The sequence below is a fragment of the Macrotis lagotis genome, chromosome 7 (genome assembly GCF_037893015.1).
Source record: "Macrotis lagotis isolate mMagLag1 chromosome 7, bilby.v1.9.chrom.fasta, whole genome shotgun sequence".
NCBI lineage: Eukaryota > Metazoa > Chordata > Mammalia > Peramelemorphia > Peramelidae > Macrotis > Macrotis lagotis.
The window spans coordinates 22,430,425-22,443,336 of record NC_133664.1 but is presented as its reverse complement, the minus strand read 5'-3'; the positions used below and the strand labels follow the sequence as shown (position 1 = coordinate 22,443,336).

General features: G+C 40.3%; 1 non-coding gene across 1 annotated transcript; it reads left to right on the top strand.

Moving 5' to 3' along the window:
• The first annotated feature begins 11,711 nt into the window (after positions 1-11,711).
• Positions 11,712-11,849, top strand: LOC141494615 (U4 spliceosomal RNA). The gene has a single exon (XR_012470508.1). It is a non-coding gene; the product is annotated as a U4 spliceosomal RNA (small nuclear RNA).
• The last annotated feature ends 1,063 nt before the right edge of the window (positions 11,850-12,912 follow it).

Genomic DNA, 12,912 nt, shown 5'->3' with positions numbered 1-12,912 from the left:
AAAATCTGGATGTCAACTATTACCAGTTTGAAGAGTTTTTTCCTCCCCTGATGTCTCTTAATACAGTAGGAGGTGGGGCCAGCTAGGTGGCACAGTGGATAGAGCACTGGCCCTGGAGTCAGGAGGACCTAAGTTCAAATCCAGCCTCACACTTCATAATTACCTAGCTGTGTGACCTTGGGCAAGTCACTTAACCCCATTGCCTGGCAAAACTAAAATATGCACAGTAGATGACACCCCAGGTCTGGAGCCAGAAAGACAAATTCAAATATAGTCTGGGAAACTTACTAGTTTGGTGATTTGACAACTCACTTAACCTCTGCCTCAATTTCCTTAATTGTAAAATGAGGATAATAATAATGGAGATATAAACCCTACTTTCCAGGCATGGTCTGAGGATCCAAATAATGTTTGTAACAGGCTTAGCCTACTGATTGTCACATAGTAGGTACTAAATAAATCTTACTCCTACTCCTACTACCACTACTATTACTACTACTACTACTTCTACTACTCCTGCTGCTACTACTACTATTATTCCTATAATTTATGACTACTACTACTACTATTTATACTGATTACTAGTTTTACCATTTCTACTACTACTACTACTGCTAATGCTCCTACTACCATTTCTACTACCAACTGCTATTACTACTACTATTATTTCTGCTACTACTATTATTACTACTGCTGCTGCCATTGCTGTTACTACTAACTACTATTACCAAAACTATAGCTACTACTATATACACTACTGACTACTACTACCACTGTGATTATTTCTGCTTCTCTCGTTTATTTAGTAGGTTCCCTATTGTATTCTAGTAATTCTTGTGCCCTTTATACTCCCCACTAGACCGTAGCCCATTCACCTCTGCACGCATGGCTGGCACCTCACACATTGCAGGTGCTTAATGAAGGTCTGTCTAGCTGAACTGTTTTCTAAAGCTATGTTTGGATGTCTATGAGACAAGGGTAGAATCCGGAGTTCAAAGGGACTCAGAGGTCTGCTAGTTCACTAGAAAGAAGTCAGCGGTTTCTTCTGCCCCACCACCATCCAGCCTCTGGCTCAACCACATCCAATTGAATCCAAGTAGAATTTCTTATTGCTTCTAATGACCAGGCGATGCTCACTGATCTCTGGGGTAGAAGCAGGAAGCTCCTTAGGAATAGGGGCGTCATTAACCCCCTTCTTTCTTACAGTAACTAGGATAGCTCTGTGCCCACAGGATTACGCAGTAGAGTGAAACTCACAAATCACAAAAAGCTGACTTGGTAAATGGAGATTTCACCATTTGGAAAGAAGCTTATGAAAAACAAAAGGGTAAGGGGGGGTCTTTTAAGAGATATTTTTTCCTCAAGTAATTAGATTTTGAAAGTCTTTTAATTACAATAGAATAAATATGGCTGTACATAGTAGGTGTTTAATCAGTGTTTGTCACGTCCAATGGAATTGCTTTGTGAATTTGAAGATGGATTTCTTAGGCGAGATGACATTAGTATTGCTGCCTCCCTGTCATTCATTGACAGTTATTTGCATCCAAAGTGGGAAACGCATCATTTAAATTCCAGATGCTGAGTGTATAATTTTTCTCTTGATGGGTGCAGGCATGTTTCCCCATTGTTCCACTCTATTCTGCCTGTTACTGAAATTGTTTGTGCAGAAAACTATTAATATTTTATAGCAGGTGGGGAGGTGGAGACAGCTGCTTCTAGCATGGAGAAGAGGAGGGTCCAGCTCCTCCCTTCCCTGAGGTACCAGAAAGGAGATGAACTGAAGCCCCTCATAAAAGAAGAGAACCAAATAATTCCACCAAGAGTATTGCTTTCTTCATATTGTGTTCCCCAGTGACTTGTCACCACCTTAAGGACATGGACCAAAGGGCATAGACTTTTTCATCTTTGTTATCCTCAATGACCACATAATACCCACTATACATATAGTAGGTGCTTTGGAAGAAAAGCCAAAATCTTTGAGGGAGAAAGGAAGAGAACTCTTCATTTGATGTTAGAGGACCTTAATCTGAATCTAGGCTCTGCCATTAATCCCTGTGGGACTTTGGTGAAGTCCTAACCTTTCTGGGTCTCAGTTTCCTCATCTAAAAATGAACTAGAAGGATTCTAATTTCCCTTCCCTCCCTAAATCCTCTAAACCAGAGCAATTCTAGTCAGATGAAGCAACTACAGCACCAACAAGAAAAATCCATTTTCTTAAGGGGAAGGAAGCCACAAGGTAATACCTCAGGCTTCTGAAATGCAGCAGCAGAAGGGGAAGTAAGAAATAGATAGCTGGAGAGAGAAACAATAGCCAGAAAGGGTTGAAGCTGCAGGCACAGCAGGAGAAGGGCTCCTTTGCTGGGAGATGGTAAAACAGTGGAGCCTCTGCAAGACATGGAAGCATTTCTTGCCCCACAAGGAAGGAAAGGAGGGGCAGGCTCCAGCCTGAGCTCCCAGGCTACAAAGACTTCCCCTGTTGGTGGCAGGCACATTTGGTATTTTAGGATAAAAAAGGGCAAAAAAAAAAAAAAGGAACATTCACCTTAAGTGGAGCTGTTAACTTTCTCCAGAGTAAGATAGGGATGCCAAGAATCAGAGATGGTCAGAGATGGTGAGGCAAGGTGGGGGAGGTTGAGGGGATGCAGAGAAAATGTTCCAGAGTGGGGAGATGAGAGTATTTTGTTCAAGGCTTGGCAAGGAGAACAATATACTAGAATTAACAGTATGTAGATAATTTTTGAGAAGTTTCTGTAATTGAATTTGTCTCTGCCTAAGTCCAAAATTCCAGACAATGAGAATTTTAAACATTAATGCTATATTCACATTAAACTTAATAGTCAAGGTTCCAACTGTTGTGGTGGCCAAAGGGCTAAGTAACCCAAGATAATGTATGGCTCAAATTAAAGGAGATTGATATTTATATGATATTTATAATGAGTAACAAGAGCCTAGAGGTAACAGCTGATGGGCAGTGAGTTTGAACCTGGAATCAGGAAGACCCTCAGCAAATCACTTAATCTGTATTACACTCAGCTTTCTGGTCTGTATGGATTTGGTGACTTCAAAATTCTCTTCCAGCCTGAAATTTAAGATTTTGTTAATTCACAGGACCATAACAGCATCCCTTGAAGCCAAGTAGCAAGAGAACAGCATTAGCATGATAGGTGCTCTCTGACCATGTACACAAAGACCAGTGATGCACAAGGACAACGGACCCTTCTTGGGATGGGGAAGCAGCATTCACCTACATCAGGAAAAGAGAGACAAGCTTTAATGAACACACTGAGCTATAACCAAAGCATTAGAGAATTTTGCCTGTTCATGCTCTATGAGTTCTCTCCCTGTTGCTTTTAGCTAAGCTTGATAAAATACTTAAGAAAATCCAGGTATTCTCTGGGCTCTGAATTGAATGGAAGAAAGAGTATAGGCTGAATCCCCTTCAGGAAATTAGACAGAGTTTTTAATGACTCCATGTTTCTCCATGGCCCCCTCCCAAAAAAATCATGTGACATCATCATCCTTCTGATCATACTTTATTGGTTATAATTCAGAGACTCCCACAATCTCTGAGGAATTAAAATCTCAGGTTGCTCAAAAGAAAGACAATGGAAGCAAGGAAGAACATTGCATGATGAATTACATATAAGATCATCAAAGAGATGTATGAGATGGAAAAAGAGGTACATGTTACAAGAGCAGGGACCCATGAAAAATCCATTAATATCAATTTCATGATGAAAGACATAAAAGAATACCCCTGAAATGCTGGCAGAGGACTTAACAACAGCATAGTAAAGAGTTTCACACAGGATGAAAAAAACATCAATAGACAGACATCACTAGACACAGCAATGAGCTGGAAGATTCCCCAAGGTCTGCAAGCATCCTTCAGCGACTCTCAAACTGTTATATCCCAAGAGGATAGCTAGGTGGTGCAAAACAGTGGATAGAGCACGGGCCTTGGAGTCAGGAGGATGGAAGTTTGAATTCAGCCTCAGATACTCGCCACTTACTAGCTATGTGACCTTGGGCAAGTCACGTCACCCTAACTGCCTCCCATCCAGTCAACTTGTTCCATATCTGGCCACTGAACTTAGGTTGCTCTGGAGGAGAAAGTAAGGAGGAGACAGCACAGCAACCCCCTCACTCAAATCCAATTCATGCATTTGTCATGGTATCACCTCCTTGATGCCATGGTCTCTTCTTCGGGAATGAAGGACAAAATATCATCTTATCACGTCTAAACCCCTTTTTCCCTCAAGAATTCTGGAAGATTCCAAAAAGATTTTGTTTATATTGGTTGCAGCTCTCTATATTTACCATGTTAAATAGTGGCTAGAAATTAAAACAGATAAAATTTTAAAATATTTATTCATTTAAAAATAACAATAATAAACCCATCATATGTTAACATAAAAAATATACTTTCATGAAAAGTAACTATATTTTTCCAAAAAAATAGTGAGAATAGTATCATTTTAAATGTTTTTGCATATCTCCAGAATGTCTGGCTTATTAGAAAATAGCCAGATTCTCAGATCTGCTTCTGCATTCTTTCTCCTGGGATAAGTTGCTTTGGTTAAAAATATCTGAAGAAAATTTGGTCTCACATAAAAAATGTCATTGGAAAAGGGAAGAATACTTCATAGACAAGTAACATCTAAACATTTTTAGAATATTTTTGGACTTTGAGGACTCACTGAGAGTTCATGGACTACATTTTGATGACTTTCTACTTTAGATAATTCTACACACTTAACCACAACAGAAAGGAAGACTAAGGATAACTCTCCCCCACCCATCATATCCAGTCAGTTGAAAACCCTGCCATCTCTGCCTCCTCAACATCTCTCACTTCTAGCCCCTTATCTCTACTCACATAACGACCTCCTTAGCTTATGGCCCCATCACCTCCCAGTTAGATTATTGCAATAGTGTCCTAATTCATCTCCCTGCCTCAATTCCATCCACTACTCCATTCCACTCTACAGACCCAACTGCTAGAAGGTTTTTCTCTAAGCATACAACTAATCATACCCTTCTCTTGCTCATCTCCTCCCCTCAGCATTCCTCCCTTCCTTCAGGATGAAGTTCAAGGACTATTTTCTACATGATGCCTTCCCTGATTCTACCACCCTCCCTGTGTAACCATGGTATAGTTAGATGTTTGGTATGAATTTGTTTTTATTTTCCTAAGTCCATAGATTTAGAAGTAAGAAAAAAAATCTTAGAAACTGTCTACTCTAATCCCCTTTTTCACAGAAGATAAACAGTGAAGCCCAGGAGGTTAAGAGTATTAAGCATCACAAACAAGATTTAACCCCATATAACCTGGCTTCCAAGTCTCCTCCAGGATAGCCTGCCTCCGTGTCTATCAGTTATTTTATATAGAGGTACCTGTTATCTGCCCTACTGGAATGTAAACTCCTTGAAAGCAGAGACTGTTCCCAATCTTTGCAATAGGGGTAAATACTTGATAAATAATTATTGATTGACTGATTCTCTTCTCTCAAAGAATTTATAACCTAACTGATGGGTATCAAGTCAGAGACAGAAGAGAGGACTCTAATGGAATAAGAAAAATGGAGCTAAAAATCAACCTCTAGCTAGGTGGTGCAATGGTTATAGTTTTGGTCCTGAAGTCAGGAGGACCTGAGTTCAAATTCAGTCTCACACTGGTTAATTGTTTGGTTGATTCATGTCCATCATTAACAAAGAAGACCAAGTGGCATCATCATGTCTGTCTCAGACACTTACTAGCTGTATAACCTTGGACAAGTCGCTTAACTATAATTACTTCCTAATGAAAATAAATAAAATACATGATTGACAACTATGAGAAACTTAAAGACTCTAAACCTCAGTTTCCTCATCTGCCAAATGAGAGAACTGAACTTGCTGACCTCCAGTTCTGTTCCTATGACTTGAGTCTAATCACTTATTTTATAAATGAGGTTCAGAGAAAAGCAGAGGTTTTCCCAAGATCTCACAGCTAGGGACTGTCAGAGCCATAACTCAGGGCAGATGCCCTGACCTCTTACCCAGGACTCTCTCCACTTGGCTCTCATAACCCAGGTACCCATGGCCCTACAGCTCCAGAACAGGTGCCACCCCCTCCCCCAGGACCCAATACATTACTGTTTATAATCCAGGCATATTTTCAGTTAGTCTAACTCCCTGTTCAAACTGCGGGGACATAAAAGATGTTTGAAAGAAAATCCAATTAAGATTGGAAGGAATTCAGAGGATGGGGAGAGACCCAAATAGCTGTTCTTTGTCCTTTACGCAATGCCTCCTCCCTGCAGTTCGAATTCACTCTGCTGCTCATCAAGCCTAGGTATTCATCTGGAAGAGTGGCCCCCTGATGCCAAAATCTTATCAAAGAATTTCTGAGCAGGACCCAGAAACCCCTTGGAATTTGTCTTCTAAACTTACTCCAAAAAAGCAACCAGTAATTAAAAGCCTCCACAATCTCTTAAGTAGACAGCAGAAAATGTCAGTCCCAGAATCCTCCAACCCTCCTCTCAACTACCTGCGGAAAGGTCAAAGCAATTCCTTGAGCCCCAGCCAGGCAGCCCAGCAAGAGAAAAGGAGTCCCACGGGGTGGAGAGAAGGGAATACAGAGTAAGCATGCATGTATGTATGTAGATGTACATGTGAGTGTGTGGACATAGATAGAGACAGGGGAGAAGAGAGGGGAGGAGAGAAAGAGAGGCGGGTAGAGATGGAGAGAAAGAATGAGGGAGAGACAGACAGAGAGAATGAGAAAGAGAGAGAGAGAGAGAGAGAGAGAGAGAGAAAATGAAAGAGAGATAAAATGATAAAATGAGAGAGAGAGAGAGAGAGGCAGAGAGAGAGAAATTACAGGGGAAGTGATGCCAAGCAATTAGAGGTTTCAAGAATAGTTTTTCATACAAGGTGTAAGTTTTGAAGGAAACTAGGTATTGTAAAAGGGAGAGATGAGACTAGAGACCATCCTTGGCACGGGCACCACCTGTACAAAGGCACAAGGATAGAAGTCAGTTAACAAGCATTTATTGGACCCCCACTGAATACCAGACACTCACTAAGAGCCACGAATACAAAGATGAACAAAAACCAGTCCTCGCCCTCAAGATGCTTCCAGACTAATGAGGGTGACAACATGAAGAACAAGGTATTTATGTAAATAACTGGAATGGCAGGTGTAAAGGACATCAAGAAAGTGAGTTTGGCTGGACTGCACAGTATACAAAAGGTCATAATACCCAGAAAGTTTGACCAGAGCTAAGCTGTGAAAGCTTTAAACATTAAATTGTCCCTTTTGGGGAAAGTGTCTAATGGACCTGGGGTTAAGAGGACTTGAGTTCAAAATCTCCTTCAGAGACATGTATTAGCTGTGTGACTCTTGATCGGTCACTTAACCTTTATGGGCCTGAGTTTCTTAATCTGCAAAATGGAATAACAATAACACTATTTCATGGGATTTACAGGTGTTGATCTTAAAATGATATAAATACATATCAACATATATGTGGATGTGTTTGTGTGTATATATATATATATATACACACACAATAAAACTCATCAGAAATTGTTATTGATCTTAAAATAAATAGGGAGCCATTGATATTTACTTGGTTTGGGAATAATGTAGTTAGACTTTTGGAATATCACTCTGACATTTATCTGGAGGAAAGTCAGAAGCAGAAATACCAGTTGAGGAGGGTGGAGAGTCCAGATGCTGTTTTAAGCCAATAGTTACAGACATTGTCTCATTTAGCTAGGAAGCCATTGTGATAGTCCAGAAAAAGAGCATAGAAGCTCCTTCTACTCACCATCTCCCTATCTCTGGCCACTGGCTAAGTATAACTCGAGTCCTCTCAAAGGATGACTATCCTCAGGCAAAACTGTACAATTGCCCCTTCTGCCATCTCTCCTGGCAGCTCCCCTGAATGCAAAGGACGTCCTTTCCCATCCTTCAAGATTCAGCTGCATATTGGTTTCTCCATGGTCCCTCCCTGATTCTAGACAACTAAGTAGAGAACTAAGCACAGAGAAAGCTTGGCTTGGAGTCTGGCTTGGAGTCAGGAAGATCTGAGTTCAAATCCCATTATAGACACTTACTAGTTGTGTGACAAATTACTTTACCTGTCAGTGTCCTAACTTTCTAAAACTATTTTTTACCCTTTGGGTGTTCTCTAATAACTCTTTGAGATGATTAAAAGATATCTCTATGCATTGGTAGAAGTCTATTTTTTCCTGCAATTGGGGCAATGTGACTTGTGCAGTGTCACATAGCTAATTAAGTGTCAAGTATCTGAGGTAAGAGTTGAACTTAGGTCTCCCTGCCTGCAGAGCCAGTGCTGTATCAACTGAGTCAACTAACAACCACCAAGAATCTCCTTAGGGAGGATTCCTCATGCTCTCACAGGTCTAGTTCCAATTCTGGGTCTTTCAGGATGGAGAGAAGTTGGACAGAAGGCAATGAAAAGAAAGGCAATCTAAGATAGAGGCACTTTTTCCCTCCAAGATTCTCTTTTTTGTTGTTCAGCCAAACAACCCAAGGATGGCAGTGATACAGACAGATAATTTTCTGGCTCCACTTATTACCTGAATTCCACTTATTCTTAAGTACCAGTCCTCTAGGCTGAATGGCCACAGCAGGCTAGGAGCGCACCTATTGTTTCAGGTCCAGAAAATGAAGGAGAAAGAGACAGAGGTCAGTAAGCAAAGACACTGGATAAAGGAGAAAGTAAGAAACAGTGTCTGGTGAGCAAGGAAAACAGAGGTGGTACAGAATAGTATGTAAGAAAAGAAGGATTCGTGGATCAGAGATTTTAAAAAATAATGGCCATTTAATCCAAGTCCCTTTAAGTAAATGAGGAAGTTGAGTCTCAGCACCATGAAATGATTTGTCCAAGGTTATATAACTAATAACTATTATTATATAACTAATAATTATTATTATATAACTAATAACTCAGTCTCTTCATCTGTAAAATGGAGATAATACCAATTATTTCTATAAGTTGTTGTGAGGACTAAATGGGATACACACACACGTGGTATTATATGATATTAATTATATATTATTATATTTATGTTACATTAGATTACATTACATTATATTATATTGTATTACATTCTATTATATTATATTATCGCTATTAGCATCATTACTACTTTGCCATCATGCCTTTTGCCTCATACCAATATGCATCTTTGTCTAAGAATGCTGACATTCTCCTCTGAAGAGGAGGAAAACTAGAGAGTGAATAAGCATAAGGATTTTCATAGACTTGCAGACTCTCACAACTTAAAGAGCAGGTCAGACAAAAACAAGTGGTTAGCATCATTGAAAGGGAAATGGAATTCCATCGCCATGGCTACGATAATCACAGCTCAGGTTTCTTTCACACATTCAAGGTTTCCAGATCACTTTCCACATAACAAGATATGGAGTAGGGAGGCAGGGATACACAGATAATATCCAAATACAAAATACAAAACAAAAAGTCAAGGAGGAGAGAGGAATATGACTTACCCAGAGTCACATAGGTAGGAAGCATCCAAACCAGAACTTGAACCCAGATTTCCGGACTTGCCTTCCAGGACTCTTCTCACATGTCAAACTTCCTCTCCAAGGTAACATGTCAAAGGGAATAGTTTCTCTTCTTATCTCTGATAGCCATTTTATGTTGGAATTAAGGTCCAAAATTAGACTATACGTTTTTTAAACTCTGTTTGCCAGTGCTCTCAATCACACCCCCACATCAACTTTCAAAGACTTTTTATTAAGGTTCCACCAGGAGTTACAATCTCCTCCAGTTGGTAAAGGGACACACACACCTACAAATCCAAGATCACTGGAATATTAAGTGGATGCCAACTTCTCCAAAATTAGCTTATATTGAGCTATACCTATACATAGCTAATAATTAAGTCAATAAACATTTATGAAGTATTTACTATATCAGGCTCCGTGCTGTGTTTGGGATAGAAATACACATACACATGTATACACACACACACACAGAGTCCTTACCCTTAAGGATCCGACAATCCAATAATAGAAAATACAGAAATGGAAGCTAAAAATCTAAGGAGCTGGGGGAGGTACCAATTTGAGGATATTGCAGAGAACTGAGGTCAGATGAGAAATGAGAGATACATGATATTTGCATGGTGCTATGGATGTCAGAACATTGAGGTCTCCTAAAGCAACAAACTGCTGGTTTAAAACAGATTCTAGAATGGGGATTCTTAATCTTTTGCGTATCATGGCTCCCTTTGGCAGTCTGGTAAACTGTTGAATCCCTTATCAGAATGTTTTGTCACTAGATTCATAATTGAAAGATTGCTAAATTTCAAACAGATCAGAGAAAGGAAAGATGTAATTTTTTTTCCTATTTAAACTCATGGATTCCCTGAAATCTATCAATCAATCCCAGGTAAAGAATTCTAGATTAGAAACAAAACAATCTCAATGCCACCTTGCAAATAAATACATTGGTGAAATCCTCCAATCTCACATGGATTGATCCATTTTTGCTCTAAAATATTCCAGAGAAATAAAATTCTTATCAATGGTTTATACCCCAATCAGGAAAATATTGAAAAGGCAATTTACATGCTGGTTGTTAGTTTGGGAAAATAGAATTTGCTAGAGCCCAAGGTCTCAGGACTGTCTCAATGTTGGGTTCAATGAGGGTTGAGGTTTGAGGAAAGGAGGAGAGTGACAGGTGGTTTAACATGTGTCAGGGAAGAGTTAATGAGCCTCCTGGCCAAGCCTGGCTGTCAGATATCTGACTGAAGAGATGGAGCCATTACCTACACTTCTTAGACTCGATTTGTTCATGGTTCCCATGTAGACAGGGGCGATCCATATCTGCAAAGCATTTAATAAGGAACTGAATTTTGGAAAGGTCCCAGTTATCACAAGTTTCTTTGTCTCTTACCCTTTCCCATAGCATTGAGCTCCACTCATTAAAATGTCTGCTACTGATAGGTCACCCAGAGAAGAGCCAATACATTCTTTTCCCAGACAGGTACCTTGATGTGCAGAAGTCTGTATTGCTAAAATAAGGAGAGAAGCCAAATTCTCCAATGACTTCTGCAGTTTCTAAGTCAAATAAATGGAAAGGCAGGAACCCAAGCAGAATATCATACACCCTAAATATTCATTTCAATAACTGGGTTTGGAGAGTGACTTTGAAAAGGAAGACCTTGTCTATGAACTCAAGGGGAAACTGGAAGGAAACCAGGGAAGCCAGGAGTTGGAAATGACTGGGGAGGAAATCCCAGACATGAGAGACAATCAGTGAAAATGGCCAGATTCAGGAGATAGGGAGTCTTGTGAGAGGAAGAAAACAAGCAAACCAGTGTCACTGAATTTTATGCGTAATAAGGTATAAGAAGACTGGAAAGGTAAGGGAAACAAGAAATGAAGAGGTTTTTGAAAGCCAGATTTTATACTGGATCCCAGAAGTAAGAGGGAGCCACTGAAGCTTATTAACTAGGAGCAGAGGAGTGGGGTGACATGTTGAACTTTTATAGCTGGGAATAGGAAGAGACGAGGCAGAGGGATCATCCAAAAGGAACAAGTGCAGATATGAAGTAAGGGGTGCTAGAAATAAAGACAAAAGTTTGAAGGGCCGAGGAAGGAGTTTTTAAGGATAGAAGAGATTCAGACATGTTTGTAAATAATCAGGAAAAGGCCAGCAGGTAAGAGCTTTGCACTGTGGCAGTATCATAGCCAATGAGGTTTATCCAAGGTGTGATTATTGCTAATAGAAAAGAATCAAAATTACCTTGCCATTGGGGGCAGCTAGGTGTACAATGGATAGAGCACCGACCCTGGAATCAGGAGGACTTGAGTTCAAATCTAGCCTCAGATACTTAATAATTACCTAGCTGTATGATCTTGGGGCAAGTTACTTAACCACATTGCCTTGCAAAAAAAAATTACCTTGCCATGGGATAGTGTGGAAAGCATGAGTTAAAGGACCTGTCAATTTGTGTGATATTAAACAAATTCTTTAACCCCTTTGACCTCAGTTTCTTGATTATGAGCTGAAACTCCATAGTCTGATACTGCACAATGACCTTAGCTTGGAAGAAATGCCCACTGCCTTCCTTTAATTCGATAGCCTCACCTGCTTCCACCCCATCCCCAAAACACAGATGCGTTGTCTCTCCATGCCTATTTCATTGAAGTAGGTGCCTTCCCCATCCACTTTATCTCATTTGGGGACAATTTTGTCCATGTCTCCCCCAGAGAGTTCATCCACTCATTAGGATAGAATTCAAACCCTCCTCTGGGTCCTTGAACACTCTGTGAGTACCAGAGCAGCCAGGTGGCTCCTCATGTCTTCCTTTTTTATCTTCCCACTCATTAACCTCTTTTCAAATTGGACTTTCTACAGTGCCAGTGAGATGGATAATACAGTAAAAATTGTGAAGAGTCCTCCTTCATTCGATCAACCAGCATTTATGAAGAGCTTCCCATAAGCCAGGGAAAGGCTTATAATTGTTATTACTGCAAATGGAAATAAGAACCCCCATAAGGCTTCCTTCAAAGGGATATTATGAGGCTCAAATGAGATGTGTCACACTCCTGGAAAACCCTTCAGTGTTACCCAAACATCACTTCTTGTTATCTAAATCATTACGATATTCAAATAGGCACAAATGCTTCAATGGATCTGGGCATTCTTATCATGGATTTTATCTCCATCAGGGCAGATCCTACTCCCTCCTTGCCTGCCCAAGTTGCTTGTGTAGGGCTTCTGCTAATTCACCACCACTGTCCACAGGTGGGCTGTCTGGACACAGTGACTACCCCCAGGAAACACTTGGGTGGTACGTTGGTTAGCTATCCCTCGCTGTCACCATCTGAACAGCCCATCTGCTCCATCACTCATACAACTC